The 14,973-nt window shown below is 61.0% G+C and overlaps 1 protein-coding gene across 1 annotated transcript in view; it reads left to right on the top strand.

Moving 5' to 3' along the window:
- The first annotated feature begins 10,450 nt into the window (after positions 1–10,450).
- The window catches only part of KIAA0040 (KIAA0040 ortholog), a 26,849-nt gene continuing 22,326 nt past the window's right edge, over positions 10,451–14,973 (top strand). The window contains exon 1 of the mRNA XM_055120196.1: positions 10,451–10,643. The gene's annotated coding sequence lies outside the window, so the exon portion shown is untranslated. The remainder of the gene's footprint in view (positions 10,644–14,973) is intronic.

Below are 14,973 nucleotides of genomic sequence, written 5' to 3'. Positions count from 1 at the left end.
TGGGTTCAATCCCCGGCATCCCATAGGGTCCCCTGGACCCTAGCAGGAGTGATCTCTGGGTGCAGAGCCCGGAGTCAGCCCTGAGCACGGCCAGGTGTGGCCCCCCTAAACCAACATTAATTATAAATTTTAAATTTAGAGCCCGGCAAGCTACCGAGAGGATCCCGCCCGCACAGCAGAGCCTGGCAAGCTCCCCCTGGCGTATTCAAGATGCCAAACACAGTCACAACAAGTCTCACCATGGAGACGTGACTGGCGCCTGCTCGAGCCAATTGATGAGCAACGGGACGACAGCGCGACAAAATTTATAATTTAAAATAAATTTTAAAACTTACACTTGAACACGGGGCTGGGGCGGTAGCACAGCAGGGACTGCATTGGCCTTGCATGTGGCCGACCTGGGTTCGATTCCCAGCATCCCATAGGGTCCCCTGAGCACCGCCAGGAGTGATTCCTGAGTGCAGAGCCAGGAGTAACCCCTGAGCATCGCTGGGTGGGACCCAAAGAGAAAAAAAAAAATACACTTGAGGGGCTGGAGTGATAGCACAGCGGGTAGGGCATTTGCCTTGCACTCGGCCGACCCGGGTTCAAATCCCAGCATCCCATATGGTCCCCTGAGCACCGCCAGGGGTGATTCCTGAGTGCATGAGCCAGGAATGACCCCTGTGCATTGCCGGGTGTGACCCCAAAAAAAAAAAGAAAAAAGAAAAATAATACACTTGAACAGAACGTGAGGCAGCCACAACCAGTGGCGCCCGGTGGCTATTCTCACCTCCCTCCCCCGCCAACCCTCCTGGGGGTGCTCAGGAGACCCCCTGGGGTGCTCTGATTCGAGCAGGGAGGACATTGGATACAGTCCGCCAAGCCCCACCAGGAGTCACGCCTGAGCACAGAGCCCAGAGTCGGCCCTGAGCACCGCCAGGTGTGTGGCCCAAAGCCAGAGCAAATATACTGGGGTCAGCTGCATGCAAAGCTCAGTGTCTGGCACCCCGACTCTCTGGCCGGCCCTTTAGGCTCTATTTGAACAGCAAGTGAACAAGGGGAGCGGGAGGGAGTGACCGATATGCACCAGCGCCGAAGGGCAGCGCCTAGGGGCCCAAACACACCAGCAACCACACCGCCCCTCACCGCCTCACCTGCTCTCGGGCGGGGCCGCCCAAGGCTACACCGGAAGCCCCCACGTCCAGGCCCGTGAGCCATATCCTGTTCCTTTTAGGACGTGGAGCTCAAGGGGGGGGGGGGGTGGAGAAATCGCCATGGAGACCCCAAATTTCCAAAGAGCACAGCTTTGAGAGTCTTTTTGTTTGGGGGCCACACCCGGTGATGCTCAGGGCTGACTCCTGGCTCTGCACCCAGGAATCACTCCTGGAAGTGCTCAGGGACCCTATGGGATGCTGGGGATTGAACCCGGGTCGGCTGCGTGCAAGGCAAATGCCCGACCCACTGTGCTATCAATTCCGGACACAACTTTGAGCTTTTTATTATTTTTTTTTGCTTTTTGGGTCACACCCAGCAATGCTCAGGGCTGACTCCTGGCTCTGCACTCAGGAATCACTCCTGGCGGTGCTCGGGGAACCCTAGGGGATGCCGGGAATCGAACCCGGGTCGGCCGCGTGCAAGGCCAACGCCCTCCCCGCTGTGCTCTTGCTCCAGCCCAACTTGGAGCATCTTTGCAGCCTCTTTTATCCCAAAGCATACACGCGTGTTTCTCCCTGGCCTCTCGGAGAAGCCAAGGGCACACAGTGCTCAAGGACTTTCAGCAGGGGAAAAAACCAAAACAATGAGGAAATCCCAGGAAACCATCCTTGAATCCCGGTTCCAACCCTCTGCTGCCACTCGGAAACGTCTCCTGACATTCAGGGCCTTTCCTCACCGGGTCATAAGCAAAGCCATTGTGGTGGGTCAACTGTCGGGGACGGGCCAGGCAGAACTCAGGCGCTGACGAGACAAAGCCAGCTTCTGGCCTGTCACCAAGTTTCCGTGGGGACAGCAAGATGGGGGGGGGGGGGCCCGGGGGACGCCGAGAGATATTTATCTTTGCAACTTGGCTGCAAATCTAAGATGATTCCAGAGCGCGTCCGGAAGTTTATTTGTTTAAACAGCAAGAGAAAAAAAGGAAACAGCTCCGTGAAGCTCGCCATGCTGATGGGCCTTTGGCATGGGGCGGGAACGGCGGCTGGGGGATTGTTTATTCTCTCTCTCTCTCTCTCTCTCTCTCTCTCTCTCTCTCTCTCTCTCTCTCTCTCTCCTCTCTCTTCTCTCTCTTCTCTCTCTCTCTCTCTCTCTCTCTCTCTCTCTCTCTCTCTCTCTCTCTCTCTCTCTCTCTCCAGCGTGGGAGAGCAAAATAGCACACAGCGGGGCGGGCGTTGGCCTGGCACGCCGCCGACCCGGGTTCGATCCCCGGCATCCCCTAGGGTCCCCCGAGCACCGCCAGGAGTGATTCCTGAGTGCAGAGCCAGGAGTCAGCCCTGAGCATCGCCAAGCAATGTGACCCAAAAAGAAGGAAAAAAAAATGCTCCAGCCTTTGACTACTCCCGGCCCAGACAGCGGCAACCTCCCGGTCCCACTCCAGGTGGGGGAGGGGCAGAGAATTGGGGGGCGCAAGGGTGTATGCCCTGTCCCCAGTCTATGGCAAGGAGACAGTGAGGTACTTCAGCGGGACTAAGGACATGAGGGGGTGACAACCCTCGGTCATCCTGGACTCACAGGGTCAGGGATGCCCCCAGCTCTGATCGGCTTCTAGAAGCTTCTAGAAGGTTCCTCTGGGGTGATCGCTTGGCAGAAAGCCCCCCCCCACCCCTGCTGCCGGCTGCTGGTGGGTGGGTGAGGGGGGGGGCAGGCGGTGGTCTCTGGGTCCTCCTGGAGAGAGCTGCTGGCCCCTGGCGGGGGGGGGCACCCCGCCTTTCTATAGAAGCAGGGAGGCGCCGAGTTTTCCGACGAAACGTTAAACGTTAACAAAATACCCTGAGCAGCGCCGGAGCTAAGCTGACTCACCGCCCCCCTGCGTGGAGGAAATTTTTCCATTAACGAGACGGTTCTGGGCCGCCTTCCTGGCATTGTCTGGTCCGAGGGTCGAGGGTCGAGGAGGCAGCCCGGGAGCCTCTTGCTGAGGTTCTCGAATCGTCCCGCTGGACTCTCCCACGCTCCTTCCTCCCAGAGACGCGCCGCCCTGGGCTGCCGGCGGCACCAGACCCCCCCAAATAGGGCCTAGCTTTTGCCTCTCCCCAGAACCGGCCCGAGCGCTCCCCCCCCTCGAGCCCGCCACACCTCTCCCCTGCACCGGCACCTCCAAAGGGGGCTTCCCAGGCCGAGAGGGGAAGAAAGTGGCCGTCTCCGCCGGCCGGTCCTGCAAAAGACGCCTTGGGACTCTTCCCAGCTGCCCTGGGCGCAGCATGCTGGCCCCATTTGACAGATGACGAAATTGAGGCAGGGGTGGCGGTGATCGGCCCGAGGTCAGGGAGCGAGGGAGAAAGGCCCAGTTTCCTGGCCCCGGGAACGGAAGGAGCAAAAGTGGGGTGTGCAGGGGGCTGGAGCGATAGCACAGCGGGGAGGGCGTTTGCCTTGCACTCGGCCGACCCGGGTTCGAATCCCAGCATCCCATAGGGTCCCCTGAGCACCGCCAGGAGTAATTCCTGAGTGTAGAACCAGGAGTAACCCCTGAGCATCGCCGGGTGTGACCCCCAAAAAACAAACCAAAAGTGGGGTGTGCAGACACGGCTCCCCGGGAGGGAAGCCAGGAACTGCAGACCCACACCCCCAATTTCCAGAGAGGCGGCGAGGCCGAATCCGATGGGCTAGACCTCAGGTGGGCGAGAAGGCGAAGGCGCAGAGTTCAGAAACCCTCCCCATCCCCTCGGGGCGGCAGGAAAAAGGCCCCATGAATATGAAAACAAACAAACTTTCTATTTTTAGCCGGGCTGCAGCTGGGAGAGCTGCTCCTTGGCTTTTGCTTTTGAGTCCGGGGCAGGGGAGAGGCCTGCAGCTGGGAGAGCTGCTCCTTGGCTTTTGCTTTTGAGTCCGGGGTAGGGGAGAGGCCGGGGCAGGGCGGGGCAGGGGACAGGAGCAGCTTGGGAGCCCCGTTCTCCGAGGCTGAGCCCAGTCAGACGGGTGTAGACTCCAGGGTCCGAGACCCCCCCACCCGGAGACGGCCGCACAGCCCTGGAACCACGCATCGAGGGCCGCTCTCGCTCAGAGCTACGGGCATCTCGCCGGAACTTGCGTCCAGCGGACTCCAGGATTCCAGAACTTTCTCAGAGCCTGCAGCACCCCCCTCCTGCCCCCGCCCCCGTCCAGGCAGACAGCTGGTCGCTTCGGGAGCTTGAGGGAGGACAAGTTAGAGTTGGGACCGGCCCCAAGTGGGGAAGGGGGTGAGGAGGGGCAGATTTGTATCTCCAGCCCTGCTTCCCGTGCCAACAACCCCCAACTCTTTTTTTTGGGCGGGGGGATTTTTTTTTTAGGTTTCTTTTTTTTGGGGCCACACCCGGCGATGCTCAGGGGTTCCTCCTGGCTCTGCACTCAGGAATTACTCCTGGCGGTGCTCAGAGGACCCTATGGGATGCTGGGAATCGAACCCGGGTCGGCCTCGTGCAAGGCAAACGCCCTCCCCGATGTGCTATTGCTCCAGCCCCATTTTTTTTTTTTTATTCTTTGCGCTTTTTGGGTCCCACCCGGCGATGCTCAGGGCTGACTCCCGGCTCTGCACTCAGGAATCACTCCTGGCGGTGCTCAGAGGACCCTATGGGATGCTGGGGATCGAACCCAGGTCAGCCACATGCAAGGCCAACTAACGCTCCAGCCTCACGACCCCAACTCTTGTGTCCTCTGGGGCCCCCTCCCGCTGCCCCTGCACTTTTTATTTGGTTTTGTTTTTCGGGTCCCACCCGGCGATGCTCAGGGCTGGCTCTGGGCTCTGCACGCAGGAATCTCTCCCGGGGGGACTCGGGGACCACAGGGGATGCTGGGGATCGAACCCCGGGGGTGGCAGCGTTGCAAGGCCAGCACCCTCCCCGCTGTCTCTGCAGAGATGACAAAGCCACCAAGCACCAAGCACTGGGCGGGGCGCAGGGCCGAGGCCCTTCCAGGCTGAGAGAAAGGGCCCCTGCGGCCCAGAGCGTCTGCCACTGGGCCGATGCTTCCCCGAGATGTTCCCTGGTGGCCGGCCGGAGCTGGGGAATCCGGGAGCCAGGACAGACAGACAAACAGACAGGGCCTGGCGCACAGGGTCCGGGCAGGGGAGAGAACTGAGCAGGGGAGCAACGTCTCCTCCTCGCGGGGAGGGAGTTGGGCGATCACACCAGAGCCAGAGCCAGAGCCGGCCCAGAGATGGCAGGGCTGAAGCTGGCCCCCCTCTCACCCCACTCCTGCCCACCCCACGTCCCCTGGAAGCCAGGGGCCTCCCTACACTGACTCAGTCTCTCTGGGAGGAGCTGCAGCATCACGGCTCCCTACCAAACTGGTTCAATCCACATTCCACCAAGGATGTCAACCCCCCCCCACACACACACACCGCCCACCACCCCCCCCCGATTAGCCCCGCCCCCAAATGTGCCGATCATTTGGGATCACCAACGCTTACGGGCAGTATCTGGCTTTCTCCCTCCTGGTGCTCAAGTCTTGTCCTGTTTCTGTTTTATTTTTTTTTTCTACAGGAAAAAAATGACCCCCTAAAATTCTTATTTTTGTGGGGAGGGGGCGCTGGGGGGATAGCACAGCGGGGAGGGCGTTGGCCTTGCACCTGGCCGACCCGGGTTCGATTCCTCCGCCCCTCTCGGAGAGCCTGGCAAGCTACCGAGAGGATCCCGCCCGCACGGCAGAGCCTGGCAAGCTCCCCATGGCGTATTCGAGATGCCAAACACAGTCACCACAAGTCTCACCATGGAGACGTGACTGGCGCCCGCTGGAGCAAGTCCATGAACAACGGGATGACAAGTGGCAGTGATGTGCCTACCAGGGCTGAGCACTGAACACAGGGCCCTACCTGACCCCCAGCCCCAATGAGAAAGTCATTTTACATCATCCAATAACTGCTATTTCCTCTCTACCCAGTAGTGCCCAGGCTAGCCCCAGACCGGAGATGGTCCAGCCTCTCTCCTCACTCGAAAATTCCTCCCCCCCACCTAGGCCCTCGCCCACCTGCTTTCATCAATGGTGGCAGAGTTCAAAGGAAAATCTAAACACTACATTCTTTTTTTTTTTCTGCTTATTGGGCCACACCCGGCGATGCACAGGGGTTCCTCCTGGCTCCGCACTCAGGAATCACTCCTGGCGGTGCTCGGGGGACCCTATGGGATGCCGGGGATCGAACCCGGGTCGGCCGTGTGCCAGGCCAACGCCCTCCCCGCTGTGCTATTACTCTGCCTCCCCCCCGAACACCACATTCTAAGTGCTTTCCTCTCTGCTCATCGTCTCATAGCTGATTCCCCATCAGATCAGAGGGTCGGGCTAGCACTGGGAGTAGTTCTCACTGGGTCTCCATAAACCTCTGCTACGGGGGGCTGGAGCGATAGCACAGCGGGGAGGAGGTTTGCCTTGCATGCCGCCAACCCGGGTTTGATTCCCAGCATTCCATAGGGTCCCCTGAGCCCTGAGCACCGCCAGGGGTGATTCCTGAGTGCAGAGCCAGGAGTGACCCCATGCATCGCCGGGTGTGACCCAAAAAGCAAAAAAAAAAAAAAAAAAAAAACAAACCCTCAGCTACGGAATGGGCGATTGGACAGACGATGGCTGGACCCCGTGGGCCATATGTGTTTGCTGAGTTTGCAGGGCACGTTCAAACATGGACCCCTGGCGCCCGAGGGACAGCCCAGTGGGCAGGGCATTTGCCTTGCACACATCCAACCCTTGCACACATTCGATCCCCGGCATCCCATCTGGTTCCCCGAGCACCGCCAGGAGTGATCCCTGAGTGCAGAGCCAGGAGGGACCCCTGAGCATTGCCGGGTGGGACCCCCCCTCCAAAAAAAAAGAGCTGAGGCCAGAGGCACAGGCAGTTTCCTCACCGAGCCCAGGTGTGTGTGTGGGGGGGGCGGGGGGGCCCAAGGCTGGTGAGCGTGGCCACTCCCAAGTCTGTCTCTGGTTCCCGCCCGCCTTCCTTCCACCTGCGCCGGCAGCGGGAGAGGAAGTCCCGGCGACGTCCCCGTCTGACTCAGTGCAGGAAACACGTTTCCACACCGGTGGCCGCGTGGGCCCTCGGGGCAGGAGAAATCACCCCGGGAATCTCCCCTCAAACACCTTTGCATGGGGCCCAGCGAGCACCCCGGGACCCCAGGAGCCCCTCGATCAATGGGCAACAGGCCCTTCCCCCAGGAGGCCCCAGTAAGAGGCAAAGTGATCTCTGGGGGTCTCCCCTGGCCGAGACCCCTCCTGGAGAGTGAGACCGAGGGGTGCTGCCTCGGAATGCAGCCGAGCTGAGCCCCAACCGTGCCAGTGGGCACAGAGCTCCGAGCCCAGGAACATGGGACACACAGACCCCGCCCAGGCCCCCCGCCCTCATCTCCCCACCCCTCCCCTCTGGCCAGGTCTAGTTCCAGCACCTGCATGGAGGCTAGAGAAAGAGCCAAGAGTGGGAAGCTGTGCGCATGCATGTCTGTGTGCATGTGTGTGCATGGAAGCACATGAGGCACGCGTGCATTTGCATGTGAGTGTATGTGCAAATACAGATGTGTGTATCAGGCATGTGTGTACATGTCCGTGCATCACACTTGTGTGTTATGTGTGGGAACATGTATTATGGACATGTTTTGTGTTGTGCATATGTATCTGTGTTGTGTGAACACATGTGTTACATGTGTATACATGTGTGTGGACATGTACTGTGCATGCACGTACATGTATATGTATGCCTGTGCATTATATATCTGCACATGTATATTTGAACATGTGCACCTGTACGCATTTTTAATATATGCATGTGTGTGAACATGCATTTTATGCACATGTGTGTTATGCATATACTCTGAATGTGCATGTGTGTATATACATGGACATGCACTCTGTGTGTGTGCACGTGTGTGTTGCTACGTGCATGTGCCTATGTGAGGTGAGCTGGGGAGCGCAGACAGGCATGTGCAACCTTACAGGAAACACCCAAGAGATCCCCAAACCCCCCTCTGCCAACCAGAGTGCTCCCCGCACCCCTGCTCTCTGCTCCCCACACCCCTGCACTCAGCTCCCCACACCCCTGCTCTCTGCTCCTGCACCCCTGCTCTCTCTGCTCCCCGAACCCCTGCTCTCTGCTCCCCACACTCCTGCACTCTGCTCCCCACACCCCTGCTCTCTGCTCCCCACACCCCTGCTCTCTGCTCCCCACACCCCTGCTCTCTCTGCTCCTGCACCCCTGCTCTCTGCTCCCCACACCCTGCTCTCTCTGCTCCCCGCACCCCTGCTCTCTCTGCTCCACACACCCCTGCTCTCTCTGCGCCCCACACCCCTGCTCTCTCTGCTCCCCACACCCCTGCTCTCTCTGCGCCCCTGCTTGATCCAATGGAGGCTGCAGACACTGCTCCTAGGCTCAGGGGTGGCAAACCACAGTTGGGGGGAGCGTCTTTGGCCCCTCGATTCCCTTAGTCCCCGCACCTGGGCCTGGGAGGGACCAACTGAACAGAGACGCCCGTGGGCCCAACCCACGCTAAAGGACTGAGCTGACCCCACTGCTAAGGGCTGCCTGGGGGCCGCCCGCCTCTGCCCCCCGCCTTCCTTCTCTACAGTCAGCCTGAGAGCTCAGGCGGAGAGACGGGGTGGGCGAGAGGCACTGGCCCTGCACACAGTCAAAGGCTGACAGACACAGCAGACTGGGACCCCCCACCAGCCCTGAGCCAGGAGTCACCAGGAGTCAGGAAATCAACGCCCCCTCCCCCCCCTTCCCACCCCCCATACACTATCCACCACCTGGATCTCAAGGCTTCCCCTCCACAGCAAGAAACCGGTCTGTCCCTTAAACACTTGCGTTTTCCCAATGGAATGAGGGCTCTGTGTGTGTGTGTGTGTGTGTGTGTGTGTGTGTGTGTGTGTGTGTGTGTGTGTTGTGTGTGCTGGGGAACCCACCAAGGCCCTCCCACACACCTACACAGGATCTGCCACTGACCTCTAACCTCTATCCCTGGGTGTTTTCCATCTCCCCTGCACTGGGAGAAAAGAATCTTGGGGCCAGAGTGACAGCACAGCAGGGAGGGCGTTTGCCTCTCACGCAAGTGGCTGACCCAGGGTTTGATTCCTGAGTGCAGAGCCAGGAGTCAGCTCTGCTGGGTGTGAGAGGAGAGGGGGAGAGGGAGAGGGAGAGGGAGAGAGAGAGAGAGAGAGAGGGGGGGGGGGAGGGAGGGAGAGAGAGGGAGGGAGGGAGGAATGGAGAGAGAGGGAGAGAAAGGAGAGGAGAAAGAGGGAGAGGTAGAGAGAGGATAAAGGAGAAGAGAAAGAGAAGAGAGAGGAGGAGACAGGGAGATAGAGGAGAGAGGAGAGAAAGAGAGAGAAGAGAGGGAGAGAGAGGAGAGGGAGGGAGAGAGGAGAGAGGAGAGAGAAAGGGGAGAGAGAGAAGAGGAAGAGAGAGAGGAGAAGGAGAGAGAAGAAAGAGGGGAAGAGAGACGGGAGATAGAGAGAGGAGAGGAAGAGAGAGAGGAGAGGGAGAGAGAGAGGGAGGGAGAGAGAAAGGGGAGAGAGAGGAGAGGAAGAGAGAGAGGAGAGAGAGAGAGAGGGAGAGGGAGAGAGAGGGAGGGAGAAAGAGAGGAGAGAGAGGAAGAGAGGGAGGAAGAGAGAGAGGGAAGGAGATAGAGAGGGAGAGAAAGAGAACGATAATTTTATTTATTTATTTATTTATTTATTTATTTATTTATTTATTTATTGCTTTTTGGGTCCCACCCGGCGATGCTCAGGGCTGACTCCTGGCTCTGCACTCAGGAATCACTCCTGGCGGTGCTCGGGGGACCCTAAGGGATGCCGGGGATCGAACCCGGGTCGGCCCTGTGCAAGGCAATCACCCACCCGCTGTGCTATCTCTCCAATCATCTCAAGCCCCCCGCGGGGAGGGAAGCCCAGCATGCCAGAGTGGAGCCCCAGCGCCCAGCCCTGTCCCCCGCCCACGCCCTGCGACAAGCCGCCCCGGGGAGCCAAGTCGTCCACCCCCCCCCCCCCCCCCCGCCCCGAGTCAGGAAGGGCTGTCCCATCGCGCCCGGGGCGCAGCGCCCCTCCCTGCCCCCCGGGGCCCTGACCCAGCTGCCGGCCCTGGGCTCTGGGGCCTTCGGTGCCCTCGAGCATGGAAAGGGAGCGAGGGAGGAACCCAACTTTGCAGCCCCGCCGGCGCCGAGCACTGGGGCAGGAGGCAGAGGCCCACCCGGCCGGCCGCCGCCTGGGGAGCTGGCTGGGACCGGGCGGCCGGAGGCGGGTCCCGGGACGCCCGGGGGCGGGCGCGGGGTGGGGACCCAGGGGCGGGCGGGCGCGCGCGTCTGGGGCGGGTGTGCCCAAGTGCCAAGCGCGGGCTCCGGGCGGGCGGGCTCGGCGGGGGTGGCACAGACCGGCTGGCCCGACCCGGCAGGAAGTCCCGCGGCTGACAGCGGCACCGGGCCCGGGCCGGGCGGGGCGGAACCGCACGTATGTGGGGCGGCGGCCGGCCCCGCTGAGCGCCAGGCGGCCACGGGACCCGGACGCAGGGGAAGGTGAGTCTCTGGGTTTCTGTTTGTTCCCCTCCAAAGACCGTCTCCCGGGGGGCCCCCCGGGCGGGAAGGGGTGAGGGGGGGCTCCCCCTTCCCCATCGGCCACCCACCCGCCAGCACAGGTGGCCGCTGGGGAGAGGGAAGGGGCGTCTCGGACCCGTCCCGGGGACCTGAGAAGTGTACGTGATCGCTGAGGTTCCTGGTCCAATCCCCGTTCGGGACCGGCTTGGGCCCCCCTCCCACCCCCGCCCCGCCCTGCAGGGTTGATGTAGATCCTTCCCTCTTCCCCTCACTCCCCCCCCCGCCTCACCCCACCTGTGGCCAGGGGGGCCCCCAAGGTCGCGGAGAGGAAGAGTGAAGTGAGACGGGTTTGGCGGCAGGGAACCGTCTCGCTTAAGCAAAAGGAAAACTAAAACTCCGGCGCCCGCAGGGGCGGGGGGGGGGGGGGGGGGGAGGAGGAGCCCGATTTTGTGGAGGAAAAGGGCCAGAAGTGACCTGGTTCCTCCCCCACACAAACAGGGCGGCCGGATCAAGTGCCCTTGAGCGCCCACCGGCCCGCCACACCCCACCCCTGCCCCGCGAGCACTCGTTTCCTGAGCACCCTCGTTTCCTGTGCTCTCGGGAAGGAAGCTGGGAGCCCAAGATCCTGCAGCCCGGGAGGGAGCTTGGCCAGGTGACCAGCCCCGGGTCCTGCCATCTGCTTTGGCTCTACCCATCTGATCACTGTCTCTCCCCTGACAATCCCCGCCTCTCCCCCCCACACACACCCCCCCCCCCCGGCCGCCACCGCCGACCCCCCAACTTTAGGGAGAGCTGGGCACCTACTGGCCAAGTCCCCTGATTGGTCAATATTTAGCCTGTAGGGTCCAGGTGCTGCCCAGAGACCGGGCAGGTGCGTGTTTGTCCGTGTGTTAGCACTGGCGTGTTAGCACAGGCCAGTCGGCAAAACGCTTGCATTCGGTAGGCTGGGGACACCTGTCCAGGCGCCCCAAAAGCCTCCGCCCCTCTAGGAGAGCCCGGCAAGCTACCGAGAGGATCCCGCCCGCACGGCAGAGCCTGGCAAGCTCCCTGTGGCGTCTTCGAGATGCCAAACACAGTCACAACAAGTCTCACCATGGAGACGTGACTGGCGCCCGCTCGAGCACATCGATGAGCAACTGGACGACAGTGCGACAGGGTCCAGCAGGGAGCCCCCCCCCCCCCCCCCCCCTTCCCCCCAGACTCAGCTCAGAGGACAAGGAGGAGCGCTCAACGCAGTAGGGTGGCTGAAAGGAGCACACACACCCTCCCCCGCCCCAGGGCTACCTCTGTGGCAGGGGTGGGTGGGTGGCCTTGTGGGCTGGAGATAAGGGGACAGTTTCTATGGGAGGCGCCACTCTCTAGTGAATGGGGCAGATACAGGAGCAAATTGGAGCTTAGAAAGTGCAATTCCATGGGCTGGAGCAATAGCACAGCAGGGAGGGTGTTGGCCTTGCAGGCAGCAGACCCGGGTTCGATTCCCAGCATCCCATAGGGTCCCCTGAGCACCGCCAGGAGTGATCCCTGAGTGCAGAGCTGGGAGTCAGCCCTGAGCATTGCCAGGTGTGACCCAAAAAAGAAAAAAAAAAAAGAAAGAAAAGAAAGAAAGTGTGTTTCTGCAGAGCAGGGTTGCAGCTGATGACATAAAAGGAGAGACAGGGGGGCTGGAGTGATAGCACAGCGGGGAGGGCGTTTGCCTTGCACATGGCCAACCCGGGTTCGATTCCCAACATCCCATAGGGTCCCCCGAGCACCGCCAGGAGTGATTCCTGAGTGCAGAGCCAGGAGTCAGCCCTGAGCATCGCCAGGTGGGACCCAAAAGGCAAAAAAAGAAAAAAGAAAGGAGAGACAGGCCAAAGAAGGTGAAGTCAGGTCTGACTCTGGACCCCCCAAATTATATTTCAAGCTCCCAGGTCTGACCCCCCAAGTCCCAAAATACTTTTTTTTTTCCGTGAAAAGAGGCAGAGAAAAATGCAGGGATCGTGCGAGGCAGCTGATGCAGAGGTGAGAGGGAGCGCGGCCTTGACCTGAGTTAGGGGCTCCCAGGGAAGGCCCACCCCCGGCTGGGGGAACCAGGGGCAACGCTTTTCCGGAAATGACGTGGGGGGGGTCCCCTGAGCACCGCTAGGAGTGAGTCCTGAGCACAGAGCCAGGAGGAAGCCCTGAGCATCGCCCCTTTGGACCATCATTTTTGGCCCAGAGACCAAAAAAATGAGAGAGAAAAAGGAACAGGCCGGAGGAACAAGGGTCCAGGTCGAGGGCCGGGGGTGATAATCTGGGCTGGGACTGGTGTAGGGCCGAGCGCTGGGGGTCCCCGTCGTAGAGGTTCGGGTGGGATTGGGTCCCGCGTCCGCTGGAGGGGTCTGGGGGGGCCGATCTGAGGTCACCGTAATGCTGCCGCGTCTTGGGGGCCTGAGGAAGGGGCTCAGAGGCTGACTCCTGTCTCAGGTGGGTTCTAGAAGATTCTCGGTCAACCCCAAGGGTTGCCATGAGATGCTCAGCAGGGTGACGCCTCGAAAAGTCATGGGGAGGGGCTGGAGCGATAGCCCAGCGGGGAGGGCGTTGGCCTTGCATGCGGCTGACCTGGGTTCGATCCCTGGCATCCCATAGGGTCCCCCGAGCACCGCCAGGAGTGATTCCTGAGCACAGAGCCAGGAGTAACCCCTGAGCATCGCCGGGTGGGACCCAAAAAGCTAAAAAAAAAAAAAGGTCATGGGGAGCCCCGGCCCTTGGGCCCCGGGAAGCCGATTCCCAGGAACCATTTCCCAGGAATTCCTGCCTTCCCCGCAGGGCGGGCAGGCTGGCCGGTGAGGCCCAGACCCAGAGCAACCCCTAGGCGGCCGGTGGGGGAAAACGAACGCCTTGAACTTGCACCCAGGCCTGCCCCAGGTTCTAGTCACGCCCTGAATGCATCTAAAGCGACCTTGCCCTAGACCTTGAATTCCTCGGCTCCCCTTAAACAGGGCGGGGAGGACTCCCAGGTAACAGAGTCGGACTGACAAGGGGAACATGCATAGAATCACTGGAGCACTATCATCCCGTTGCTCATTGATGTGCTCCAGCGGGCACCAGTCACGTCTCCATGGTGAGACTTGTTGCAACTGTGTTTGGCATCTCGAATACGCCACGGGGAGCTTGCCAGGCTCTGCTGTGCGGGCGGGATCCTCTCGGTAGCTTGCCGGGCTCTCCGAGAGGGGCGGAGGAATCGAACCCGGGTCAGCCGCGTGCAAGGCAAACGTCTAACCTGCTGTCTTACCGCTCCATCCGGCCCTAACTGCTGTATCTTTCTGTTTTGTACCTGATTTGATCTTTGTAATCTGTTTGTCTTTAGCTTTCAATTAGCCTTTTACTGAGGTCAAGTTGGTTTCTGAGAGGGTCAATGCTTAATTGCTGTGGGGGTATATTTTTTGGTTGGTTTGTTTTGCTTTTTGGGTCCCACCTGGCGATGCTCGGGGCTGACTCCTGGCTCTGCACTCAGGAATCCCTCCTGGTGGTGTTTGAGGGACCCTAGGGGGTGCCGGGGATCCAACCCGCATCAGCTGTGAGCCAGGCCAGCGCCCTCCCTGCTGTGTTCCAGCACTGACCCCCAGCGGTCTGGAATATTCTACGGCCACAGGTGTCTGTTCCGGATGCTTCTCTTTTTACCCTTCTGCTACCAGGGTCAGCGCCCCCCGGAAGTAAATGCCGCGCTGATGCCCCGTGAGGCTGAGTGCTTCAACGGGGACCCTCAGGGCCTCAGTCAGGGGCCTCTGTGACAGAGGCCACGAGGCGGGGACCCTGTCTTCCGCATTACTGAGCCCAGACCTGAGCAGATCCGGACATCTTGCGGGGGGCGGGGGGTCTCCCTGGCTCACCTGTCCCACCCGAAAGCCCCCCAAGCCAGCCTCAGCCCCCCTGGCCGCAAACAGACCACCAGGCAGGGGCAGACCTTGGGGACAGAAACCACAGGTGCAGAGACTTCAAATGACAGAGCGGAAGGCGGGGCCGGCCAGTGCCCAGATAAACACAGCCCCCCCCCCCCAGAGCAGAAGCCCCCACTCTCCCCGCAAAGAGCGCCTGCACCCGTGCAGAGTGCAGAGGTTCTGGCCTCCCAGAGCTGACCTCCGAGGCCCACGCACAGCCACGCCAGCCCTGCCCCCACCCCGCGCCCTGAATCCCGGGCCCGTGACCTGCTGGGTGCCGGGAGCCACCAAGCAAGCAGGCCGGGAGCCACATCAGATAGGGTGAAGGCTCAGAAGGCCCCGCCAACAATGCGGCTCGGAGGCGCCCCGGCGCCCCCAGAGACGGACTCGACCTTTCCGGCCCCCAGAGGCGG

Source organism: Sorex araneus, chromosome X (assembly GCF_027595985.1).
Source record: "Sorex araneus isolate mSorAra2 chromosome X, mSorAra2.pri, whole genome shotgun sequence".
Lineage (NCBI taxonomy): Eukaryota > Metazoa > Chordata > Mammalia > Eulipotyphla > Soricidae > Sorex > Sorex araneus.
Note: the sequence above shows the minus strand (reverse complement) of the source record. Positions and strands in the feature narration are given on the sequence as shown.